Source organism: Chelon labrosus (assembly GCF_963514085.1).
Source record: "Chelon labrosus genome assembly, chromosome: 8".
NCBI lineage: Eukaryota > Metazoa > Chordata > Actinopteri > Mugiliformes > Mugilidae > Chelon > Chelon labrosus.
This window is the reverse complement of record NC_140358.1, coordinates 18052200-18065153: the sequence shown is the minus strand read 5'-3', so window position 1 is coordinate 18065153 and position 12954 is coordinate 18052200.

Genomic DNA, 12954 nt, shown 5'->3' with positions numbered 1-12954 from the left:
TGAAAATGTCCCCGGGAATGAAGTGAGAAATTTATGTATGTAGGTAAAAAAGTTATTCTGCAAAAATGTAAATGACTTATTATGTTAAGCTTGCAGGCAGAGAATTTCTCTCCGATGCATGATCGTCTTTTAACTGGGCTTAATGGAGAAAACACCCTGATGCACGCCAGTTTGTTACCTGCTAACACCGCTGTCTTCTTACAATTTAGTGTTGTGAAATAGATTTTCAGCTGAAAGCTGTTTAATCTCTTCACAGGGATTCTAGCCCTTGACTTTCTGGCCGCAATGTGGCTTCGTTGACCTCAAAGCCATTAGCATCTACAATTTAATGTTACATTTAAAGCTAAATAGCTTTTTTATTTATTTATTTATTTACTGTACTCTGGCCCACGTTTAAATTAAAATGGAATGACACCAGAATCGTTAAATATGAACCTTCGCGCACACATCGTCACGTCGCTGAGGGGGTCGAGGAGAAGAAAAGACGCACCTGTTTATAAATGTTCACAAGTCTGAGTCACCTGGTAAATACAAAAAAAAAATGTCTCAAGTTGAAAATGCCATCATGTGACATTAAAAAGTCAACAGTCGATCCCAGCATGATGGAACTCAATATTCGGGATGACGGTGATAAATAGCTCCACATATATCCCCCCCCCCCCCCCCCCCAATTTCATTTGCCGTGCTACCTGTAGCCCTGGCAGTGCTTATATGACAAATAAATGTATGGCGACAAACTGGATTTACTATAACTGTACCGTAAAACTGTGGTGGAAAGTAATTTAACACACTTACACCTGTACTGTAAGTCCAACTTAGAGGCTTTTCTTATTTACTTAAGTGTTTTCATTTTATTCAACTTAATTTTCCCACTCCCCTGCATTTCAGAGGCTAATATTGTACTTTCTTGTGCTCGACTACATTTATTTGACGGCTTTAGTTGCTTTAAAGACGAACAATTTACACAGTGGATTATATAACAAGCATTAATATACATTGTTAAGCATAAACTGGTGATTTCCAACCTCTTTGTCAGGAGTGTAGTCGGGGTCTGATTTCAGATAACTAGGAGCCGTTAAAGCTGAGATGTATAACTTCTTGAATGTTGGCAAATGTGCTTCATACATCATGCAAGTGCACATATGTTCTTGCAATAGTTTAACACGACACTGAGTGGTTAAGTTACACAACGCTGAGAATTTGCTTCTTAAATATACAATCTCTGCTTAGAGACATGAGTCTTTGGCTTCTATGGTTTTACTCTAGGAAAATCTCCATTCTCTCAAGTTCGTCATCTAATTAGTATCTCACATGGCTTCATTTCAATGAATATCCTAATGATCCACTATTTTAACAGTAATTTGTGTATCAGTGCTTTATTTTGATTTACTGCAATCAATCATCTCAGATTTGTCTGCTGTCTGTATTTATATAAAACTCTATACTAAGAAGATCAAACTACTTCCATCTCCCACAGCTACAACAGTAACACGCTGCTTAGTTACGGATGCCTCAGTATTGATCTTCTTTAATGACGTATTTAACAATATCAGTAAAAGCAACCAAACTAGTACTTCTGCATTACATTTTAAATACGTTTCGCAAACTCTGACGTTCTATGACTTACTTGTAATTTGATGTTTACATAAGTAAATTATCTTTTTTTTTTTTTTACTTTAACGAGTAGTTGGAATACATTTTCAGTTTGAAGAAAAAAAGCATTACTTTTTAATTTCATATTTGACATCATCAGTCTTAAAAATAACACTCAAATGCCCCAACATTCAACACCAATTGAACCAGATCAGAGCGGACTTGGTCTAGACAGTTGGTTCAATATTAGTGAGTGTTTACCCAAAGTGGCACTCTCTTCATTTTGATTATTATTTTCATTATTGACAATGAGCACAAGGAAACATAAATAGAAAAACATCTGTTAACTGTGTTACAAAACATTTCGTAGAAAGAGTCCCCATCTCGTTCACGGCAAAATGCACTTTGTCGTATTTTAAATGCATATTAGCACAATAACATTTCAAGGTTACACAGTATGTGATTCTCCATGTCTGTGCGAACAGTCTGTCACATAATTGGTTGGAAGCTCTTTGCCGATGAAAAACAGTTTTATGTGAAAACTGGTAACGGAAGAACCCTTGGTAGAGAGAAATATTATCTTAACTTCTTAAAGAGGTGAGCCAGAACATTTTGAGAAGTTTAATTAGGGCTGGGTTTTAAACAACAACTACAAAAACAATTTATTAACTATATTTAATTTCTTGAATCCTCTTGTTAGAAATCTTGCTGCGATGCCGGGTCATGCGAAACCAGTCTCACAAGACCATGAAATGTGACTGGTCCACGTGACGGATCTCTAAAGGAATTCATACTGAATTAAATCAAATAAAATTGTGACCTTTTGAATCGCAATACCAAGCCCTACTTTTAACATACATATAGATTCATTTCTAGTCATTACTGTAAGACATATGAGCTTTCACCTCTTAATCTCATACATTAGACTTAATATCCAATACATCAGTTACGTTAGTTTAAAAACACTATGGAAAGAAGCAGGGAAGGATTTCCCCACAACTGATAAACAAATAAAACACACAATAGAGGTCCCCTTTCCTTAAATATGTTTTGCTTATTGGATATTTGACCTTCACTGTGCAGAATGATGTATGGGCAGAGTTTGACACTGGAGGAATGGCTTCACACTGAATGAGTCATTTTCAATCTGAATTTTAGATGCGTTTATACAGTACACGTAGTTTTGTTTGTGACACCGCGAGCTTGGAAATCAATCACGGCCCAATGTTCCATATGTGCCAGAGGTAAAAAAGGAAAATATTTTTAGATTTATGTACCGTATATTGTGGATTTTTCACTGATAGCAATGTAGATGTAATTTTAGGAATATTAATCATAACGTACTATTTTTCATGTCTTAAAGCATGTCTGGAAGGGATCTTTAACAGAAGCAGTTATTTAACAAACAGTTGGGTTGAGCTTCTTACGCATGATGGGAGGATTTAAGTTGAAGGGATGTCTCAGCTGCACAGTGCGATGAGGATGGGTCATCAAAACAGAGGATTTGAGGAGAATCTGAGCTCAGGGTATATTTAAATTCAGCAAACAAACAAATCCATGAAATGTTGATTTGGGTGATCATCACCTGGTAAATCTCTCTGTAATTTGCAGCATATCTCAGTTAAATCGCAGCAATGCGTTTTGGGTCAGCAATGGAGAAGGAGCAGCAACTACGAGTATGGTGGAGCCTGTGGTCGTGAAGTAACCAAGGTTCTATGAAGTCCTTGTAGTCCTGTAGCACGCCCTGTAGACGTAATGTCACGCAAGTTGATGGGCGTCTACACAATATGTTACAGGTTGTGTATGCCAAATTTCATGAAGTTAGCTATTGAAGTTATTGAGATATTTAAATGATGCCTTTGTAGAGACCAAGGGTCACAAAAGTTGGTGTGCTTGTACAGAATCATATTATTATCGGTGATATGAAGTTTGATTAAGTTTGGTAATATACTTCACAAAATATTAGCTTTTGAGTTATACTGTTGCATGCCATAAAAATTAATTAGCCATTAACTTTGTAATCAATAACCCTGCTGAAGTTGTTTTGAAGAATTTTCATTATGTTTGGTGAGAATTGGATGAACGGGCTAGGAGGAGTGGATTTTGCTTTGAGGTGCAATTTTTTCAAAACGGTGGGGGAAAAAAATGGCAGTCGGAAATGGGCGTGGCCGAGTCCATTAGAACTAGGGCTAGGAATCAGAGGGAAAAGAAATTTTGTTTCTAGGGAACATGGTTCTCGAGATATGAGCCAAAACGGATATTGAGTTATTATAGCGCCACCTAGCTGTAGGCATGTGTATTGACACCTTGGCAAAGTGGAATGGCAGGACTTCTACCAAGTTACCAGGTTTGATGCCTTGTGCCCTTGTAGTTTGTCCTGGGCAGACATTTGTAGGTACGCAGAACATCAAGGCGAAGAAATATAAGAAGAAGAAGAAGAAGAAGAAATAGGGATCCTGCAATTTCGTTTGCATGGACCCCTTGCATGGAGTTGCGACCACTGAAAGAGGGAGAAGTGAAGGGACTGAGGATCTTACGAGTTTAGGCCTATACATGTCAACAGCGTTTGCATAATTGCTCTCCCCACTGGAATCAGAATTCTCTTTATTGCCACGTATTTTCACACGTATGAAGAATCGGTTGTGGTGGTTAGTACAATACACATATACATATGTTGGGAAATTCAAGAATAAAGAAATATGCAAAAAATATTTTTAATTAACTTTTGCATGATAAATAGAGAATGAACAATGAGTTAAAATCTCATTAGCCAAGTTGTAAAGTATATCCCCCCCTCAACGTTATTCATCAGTGTAAAATTATACAAAGTGCATTAGATCCTGAATGAATTATATGAAATATATTAATCAGCTGTGTTTAACAGGGCTACACACATCACTGCACTAACTGGTGCATGTACAGAGTGTGTGTGTGTTTGGAAGAGGGCTACTCGCAGTGAGCTGCAGGGAGGCCCTGCATGGATGGATGGATGGATGGATTTTTGTTATGGTACTGCTCAGCAGCACTGATAGTGACATTCCTCAGCTATTTGCCTTTAAAATGTGTTCTTGCAGCTCAGGTATCCCAGCAGTGGAGGCAAACCCTGGAGCGCGAGAACCTTCCTCGAGACTTACAGCAACTTAAAAGAAAACAAAAACAAACCTCAGCACGCTCTTAAAAAGCAGATTTACCGTTGTTTTGCATGCAGCAACGCTCATCAATTACACACACTGTGAGCGCATGTTGTCTCAATCATTGGTTACTCAAACAGAGTAATTGTTTTCCCAGGAAGTAACAGGAAAGGGTAACACATAGCTCAATACACTTCCTCTCTAATGTGCTTCGCTCCAATGATTATTCCCCTTGATGACACCATTACTCTTCTCCCCTGGCAAAACTGATAGACAACAAATTGACTACATAAACTAAACCTCAGCCCACCACTACTGACATTAACTGGAGCTTTTCAGCCTGTTTTTCAGGGCGTCATCTGGGGGTTATCTCTCCAGTGGCTAAATGATCCAAGAAAGTTTTGTGCCTAATTCTCAGTGAGCCCTCTGCAGCGCGTGACTTTCTGTTCAAGATGAATCTTTTAGCTTAAAGCATTTGGTGCTACAAGGAGATGGGCTTAATGCACTCCTCAGCTTAAACACTGCACTCTGCATTTACATGCTCTGAAGTTTAAAGGTGTTGCTCAAAGATTCACTCAAAGTGCTGTCTGGAACAGCAGACAGAGTTAGAAAGGACCTTCGCAAAATGGTGGAATTAGGGAAAAGTCCTTTCCTTGGTTTTATTTTCTCAAACTGACCATTTACACACACGCACAAAAAAAGAAAAAGCACTACTCTGTGGTCACTTTTGCCTTGATGTGACAATGGCCAGGATTTCATGGTCTCTTTTTCAAAAAGAGTTGAAAAGTTTTAGTCTCCATCGCCGCAATTTTTGTACAGATTTTTTTTTGATCAATAAAAATAGATCACAACGAGGAAGCTGAGGTTAACTGAGGAGGATCGGAGATACAAACATTTGTATGACTCGTCTTCGGCAACAGTTTTAGTCATTGTTGAAAGTGAAGCACAAAGTGGAAACAAAAATGAACCTAACTGGCAAAAAAGACACAGCGTCGACTAGTGTTTGGGTGGCATTTCTACAAACTGAGCCGGACTGACGAGCGCACAAGTATAATGGCTTGCACCAGCAAAGGCTACATCGGTAGGTTACAGCATCTATGTCTCGCAGTACTTTAAATGAGCCTTTAATTGCACTTAACTACAATTAAACGTTAAGTTACAATCAGTGATATTTTAGAAGAAATGCAAGAGTCTGCCAGTCTAAAAGAAATCTCAAAAGGATACCAAAGTCTCGGCAGGACAGGTCACCAATAAACATTATGAATATCCTATCAGTCCATTTCCCTCCTGGTGCTCCAAGCCTTGAGACTGATAAGCTCCCTTAAGGATTCCCTGTCACCACTGCATCTGTATCCTAACACATTATCAGACTATTTTTGAGTTGTAGAGTCTATTTATCTAAGAATATAGACAGAATAATTAACATTATTCATAAACAGCAATGGCGGAAACTTACTATAGAAATCACTGTATAGAACTGAAGCTTCGTTAAAGGCTTATTAAGGAAGATCTGTACACTCGCGTTCTGTTTACCTTCCTCTACGGTATGAGGGCTAGTCCTGCCACTCTATTTCCTTACCTCTTCAGCTTTCCCACACTGTTAAAAAACGCTTCATTCTCAATATCTACCTCTCTTGTCCAATAATCTATTTGCTCGCCTTCTCTGAACCAATCAATTCCCCACTCAGCTTTAAATTAATTGTAAATCTGTCACTCTGCTTTCAGGCCGTTTGCCATGCTACCCCCCATCCTCCCTATCGCCACCTATTCCTGATCAGCCCAAGACTCTCATCAGACCCCCCAGTGTCTAGACTCCAGGGGGTTTCTGTCCCCATCTTCCTTCATCGTCTGGGATCCAGCTCCATGACACTGATGCTCTAACCACCGAAATACTTCACTTGCACATGATGCCACGATAAATGTTCGGTCTGCACTCTCACTTGATCTCTCCTTATTGCAAAACATTAAGAACTATGAGATAGTGGAACAGAAGTTTACTGAACTAGGAGAATTTAAAGGGGAACTACTGTTTTTTACAACCTGGACCTTATTTCTGGCGATCGTTTACTCACCCATATAACTTTGCTGTAATTTTTTGTCGTTCGTCAGATATTTAGATCCGTGTATATCCATATAGTGGGAGTGACTGGGGCACCGAATTGCAGCCTCTAAATAACGCATTATCTTCCGTGAAACTCATTTATTTCACCAATATTTTGTCATGATACACTAGTGCTATTCCCCGTTGAGTCCGGAGTTACCTGTTATCTATTTGCGGACAAGCAGCAGTTTGTTGTTCTTTGGCCAGCTGTTCCTCTCTCTGCCTCTTCATCCTCCTTTCAATAAGCTCTTCATCCGTACACTCTGGCTCAAAACGGTAATGACATCTACCATAAAGTCGTTGTCCACAACCTCAGAATCTGAAAAATATTCAGCCATGTTGCAAAAAACTAGCAGTAGCAAATTACAGGTAAACAAGCCGCGCGGGGTGCACGCGGCGCTCAGAGATGACATCATCCAGGTCAGAGGTTATTAGGTCAACCTACAGACCCCGGATGATGATAACCGGTAACTCCGGACTCAAAAGGGAATAGCACTAGCGTATCATAAGAAAATATTGGTGAAATGAACGAGTTTTGTGGCAGATAATGCGTTATTTAGAGGCTGCGTTTCGGTGCCCCAGTCACTCCCACTATGGATATACGTGGATCTAAATATCTGACGAACGACAAGAAAGTAAACGATCGTATTTTATGCCAGAAATAAGGTCCAGGTTGTAAAAAACATTTGTTCCCCTTTAAGTCACTCTGACCGTGGAGGCAAGTCTAACATAGCACCTCTCATCGGGGTAACACATATCGTGAAATATTTTTTCATTGCTGTTCTTAGAAAACACTTGCAACTATTTGCTAAATAATGTCCTCTGCAACATCCTGAAAGACAATCTCGTCCAGTCGCGTTGGCTGCCAGTTAACGCTAATGTGACGAGACAAGATGATGTATCACTTCCAGAGCAGTGAGCTCCATGCTGCTTCCATGGGAACAGGATGGGTCAATGTTTCACCAACATGGCGTTTACTCATCATCAATTCATGAAAAAATATGCCCTCTTCCATGGTATTCCCAATGAAGAAAATAAAGAGTTTTTTTTTCCTCTTAGAAGCATTCATTTCTCCAGAGGATACACAGTGAACAGGATGCAACTGCAATGACAGCTATTTACTCTGTAGTCTGTGGGTTTACGCAGGTTATCCTAAGTTTAATAGAAAATACAGCAACTCTGGACAGGTCTTGATCATAGAGACACGCTGTTCCTTTTAGTAGTCTATTCCTAGGAAGCATGATTTAGTAGCTTCTGCGCTGTTGAAATATACAGAAAAAGTCACCTTGGTAATAAAAATATTTTAGGGAAGACATACAGACACCACTTTTACTAAAAGTTTGATGTACCCTGGGAGTGGAGCAAGCGATGTGACTGAGAAAATTAACCTGCAGCGACCGGCGACTCAGCTGCCGTCTTGTCACCGTCCAGGTCCGGGCTGCTTTTCACGCCTCTGGCTGGTGTAGGATGTGGGTCAAATAAGCCCAGCATAACCCGGCTCTCTGGGAAGGAGACCAGACTACGTTTTCTTGCTTTCCCAACAGCACATCTCGCTGAGAAGAGATTTAGCCAGGTCCACATGCAGTCTGAGCACCGCAGCCACTTGGACTTGATGGCCTCAGACGTATTATAGATGGATCTAACTTCCCCTGCTACCTGCAGTGAAGAAACTGGCAAGAGAAGCACCTGGCGCAGGGCTCACACTAACTTTCAAAGCAATTTAACTTTTTTCTTTCAAAAGTTAAGATAAATCTTTGCTTTTTTCCCCCCCTTGTTTTCCACTGGAGCTGTGGCAGTAGTCGCTTGGTGAACCGTAAAATTATGATTTTTCACATTAACTGAAGGAACATGGAACAGGATTGTTATTTCTGAGATAACTACTCCGGCAGTTGCGATGATCTCGTCCACGCTCGCTACCGTGTTTCTGTCATCATTTTTTCCATCAGTTTAATTAGCGAGCTAGCTGACACTGACACTCTTACTGTTGCCTCCTAATAGACATAACATGTCTATTTGAAACACAGAACACATCTGAGGTGGGCAGGTTTGCGGGGGCGAGGTGAATCACAGGTCTGGAACCAGGCTGTGTGTACCTGACCCTGAGCCTGACATCTGTCCAGCATGAATAATGACTGCACTTAAGTAATCACCCAGTGCCACGGTATGGCTATTTTGTATGTTTTTAATAAAATCACAATTGTGATTTTAGTTATGGATGGCACAGGCAATACTAATGTGTGGCTACGCAGATAATACTTCACAGGTTAACAGGATACATTGGTTGTGGGAGGTTCTAGTCTCTTCAGGGTAATTATTAATAATACCAGGAGATAAAATACCAGTCTCGTGGTAGGGATAAAAAAAAAAAGGATGAGAGGAGCTGATGTGATTGTCTGCCCTGTTCCTCATCTTAATACTGTATTCGTCCTGCTACTAATGTATTCACCCTGCGCCAACCCTTTTCCAGCGCCGTGCGTTGCGTTCTGATTGCATTTGCATCTTCTGTCCACCAAAACTGAAAAATCATTTGCCCAGACCCAAATGCACATATCTGATGGAGTTTGCGTAAGAAACAGTGGCAGGATTAACGCTGCAGTCCTGTTTTCCTCACTTCAGCCGTTTTCTATCTGGCAACTTGACCTTTGCATGTGTGGGCACGCTTTTAGATCTAGTTTTGTTTGTCTTTGACCTTCAGAATCGTACCGTCTGAATTGCGGTGCTGCAACTTAACCTCCAGTCATCCAGCAATGCACTGAAAATAAGAATTATTCCTTTATTGAAATTCTTCCTTATGATGAAACTCTATTTGATCAACGCATTCGTTCACACAGTAGTGTTTACACTCGGAGGAGTGCGCTGCCACTTGTTTAGCACCCGGGGATCTATTTGGTTGCTCAAGGCATCTCAGCCATGGACGAGTGGGAGGGGATATGAACCTGTGACCCTTCGGCCCCTGCTTCTCTTACCACGCTAGAGAAAACAAACGCATACTAATGAGGCATTATTGCGAAAAATCTTACCTTCACGTAGTTCGCGGTATTCAGCATTTGTTCAAAATAACTGAGGGAGCTGTTGATTCCTCAATTCACCTCAATTTAGTTGGTGGGCTAGGTTAAATAACAGAAACACTTTTGTGTTTAATACAGTCCACTTTAACAGCACCACAAACTACATCCTCCAAAATGACCATACAATTGAATTACCGCCTTTCTGGTGTTGTTTCAGCATAAACTGAACATTATAACCATAATGAAGCGAACATTTAGAGCAAGGCTGTTATATTATAATGCATTGTTTTTACCCGTGTTCCTAATGAACTGGGGAATGTATGTATTTATACACTGCTCAAAAGAATTTAAAGGAATATATTTTTTTTTTTTTAATCCGAGTATAGGCTCTAGTCAATTAAACTTCTCGGATACTGATCTGGTCAGTTCAGTAGCAGAGGGAGTTTTTAATCAGTTTTAGCTTTAGCTGCACTAGAGGGGCACCAATGAGACAACGCCACCAAACAGGAATGGTTTTACATGTGACACCACTGACTTTTTTTTTCCTCTTCTTATCTTTTCTGACAGTTTTTCACTAGTTTTGCATTTGGCTAGGGTCAGTGTCACTCCCGGTAGCATGAGGGGATGCCTGGACCCTACAGAGGTTGCACAGGCAGTCCAGATCCTCCAGGATGGCACATGAATAAGTGTCATTGCCAGAAGGTTCGCCGTGTCTCCCAACACAGTTTCAAGAGCATGGAGGAGGCGCCCTGATGGCCCTGCAGGTATCGGGATAAAATCCTTGGACCCGCTGTCAGACACCTTCGCTGGTGCAGTGGGTCCTGGGTTCCTCCTGGTTCACAACAATGCCCGGCCTCATGTGGCGATAGTATGCAGGCAGTTCCTGGAGGATGAAGGAATTGATACCATTGACTGGCCCCCACGCACGCCTGACCTAAATCCAGCAGAACACCTCTGGGACATTATGTCTCGGTCCATCAGACGCCGCCAGGTTGCACGTCAGACTATCCAGGAGCTCAGTGATGCCCTGGCCCAGATCTGGGAGGAAATACCCAAGGACATCATCATCATCTCATTAGGAGCACGCCCCTATGTTGTCAGGCATGCATACTAGCAGTGAATACCATTATGAGATGCTGCAATGAAATTTTAGCAAAATGGACTGGCCTGCTGCATAATTTTTTCACTTTGATTTTCAGGCTGTCTTTGAATTCAGCCTTCTGTAGGTTGATCATTCCATCAAACGACGTGGCATCCTTTTGGTCCTAACACACCTCTAAGTCCATATCAGTATAGATATCCAGCATGATTTATTTTCTCCCATTGAGATCTGACGTGTTTTCAAAATGTTCCTTTAAATTCTTTGAGCAGTGCATAAAATACACAGAAACGAGCTTCTTAACATGATTCACCGTTTTGCCTCATGATGAACAGGCAGACTGAAGCCACACAATGGGGAGAGCGTCTTGTCTTGAGCTCTCTATCTCATGAAAAACTCTTATCTGTCTCTCCTAAATTTCTCACTAGCTATTAACACAACCAGGGCGCTCATTAGGAGCACTGATATCTGATTGACTTCATCCCAAATTGAGGTTCTTTCCTTCACCCGCAGAAGGAAATTAGGAAACGCGGGCACCACTAACCGCAGTTCATGATCACCGCCACGCACAAGATTACGGTTATCTATTAATTCCACTCTGACTGGTGGGACTCTGGCTTCTTTCAGAGGAGGGCCGTGAGTGACTGCAGTCCTTCTGCGGTCGCCTGACATCTCGCCCATATGCCACAGTCTCATAATGATTTCATGCCCCAGTGAGTTGTTCAGTCTATTGAAAAGAATTGCGTGTTGCCTGCAATTTACTATTAGCTTCCATTTTACTGAACAAACAAGTACAAACAAGCCACTCACACCTTGGTCATTGTGTCATGGTCTGGTTTTTGACCATGTAATTGCAACATTTACAGAGACGCTACTTAGAGAAGAAGAACAAGATTTTTCTTTTCTTTTTTTATTAAAGAAAACTCCAAATAAATCATGATCACGACCTCAATTAAAACTGTTGCCAATACAATTGTTTATATGTCAAAACAGAAATTATGCTTAGGATTACAAAAAAACAGATGCAGGTGGGTCAATACCCTAACCCCAACCCCAACCCTAATCCCATATTCTTGTCACTGTGTTTGTGGTCTCTATTAACCTCAGTCCCCCTTTGAACTTTCTGAAAGAGTTAACAGGGATGAGTCACACAGTGTAATGTGTTGGCTGCTATTATGTAGAGAGCTTCCAAGTGTTAAATAAGCACAGATCGCTCTGAGATTTAAGTTAATACCGTTGCTATGTACTGAAAGCCGCAATACAGATGGTGTTAAAATAAAAGGTAATTAGGGAGGTAAAACAGAAATGTAAACTGAAAATAACTGTATAGACTAAGGCTGTGGAAAATGCAAGTTTATACTCGCACAAGTGCTACTTTTTAAGCAAATGAGATTTCTAAAGCGGAGCACAAACACGCGTCAGAATTGCATTCTGTGTTCTCCGAGAGTCGTGTTGTTGTGGCTCATTGTTGCCAAACTGGAGCATTCATGAAGTCAGATTGTAAGAAGAGAATTCGGGTTCATTAATTCAAAGTGGAGCCCGAGCACTCTCACAGAAGAGTAGTCAAACTGAGGGCCTGAATGTTTGGAACTGGAGGCAGCGGGCCAAATGATTTCATACTCACTCAGTGGCCGTGCGTGCTAGCACAGTAGCTGCCAGTGGCACTCTCCACAGGGCAAAGAACTCCTCGGAGCGCAATTCACGGCCGCTTTTCAATTTGCATGTTATTTACTTGCCTTGTCACATGATTTCTTTTTTTTTTTTTTTTCTCCCCCTCAGTCTGCCACAGTCATCTTCTTTCAGAGCGCTAAGCTATTATGATCTAACCATAAATCAAAGATTAGGGATAATCTATTCTCTTCTGTCTGTCTTTTATTTGTTTGTTTTCTAATAATGAGGCTCTGATTGAATTTACGAATGGGCCACTACAAAGTGACTGTTACAAAATGAAATATTTAAGGTAAGTGTATCTTCTTATTGCGAGAATTATTAAAGCAGAGTCAGACGGATACAAAATGATAG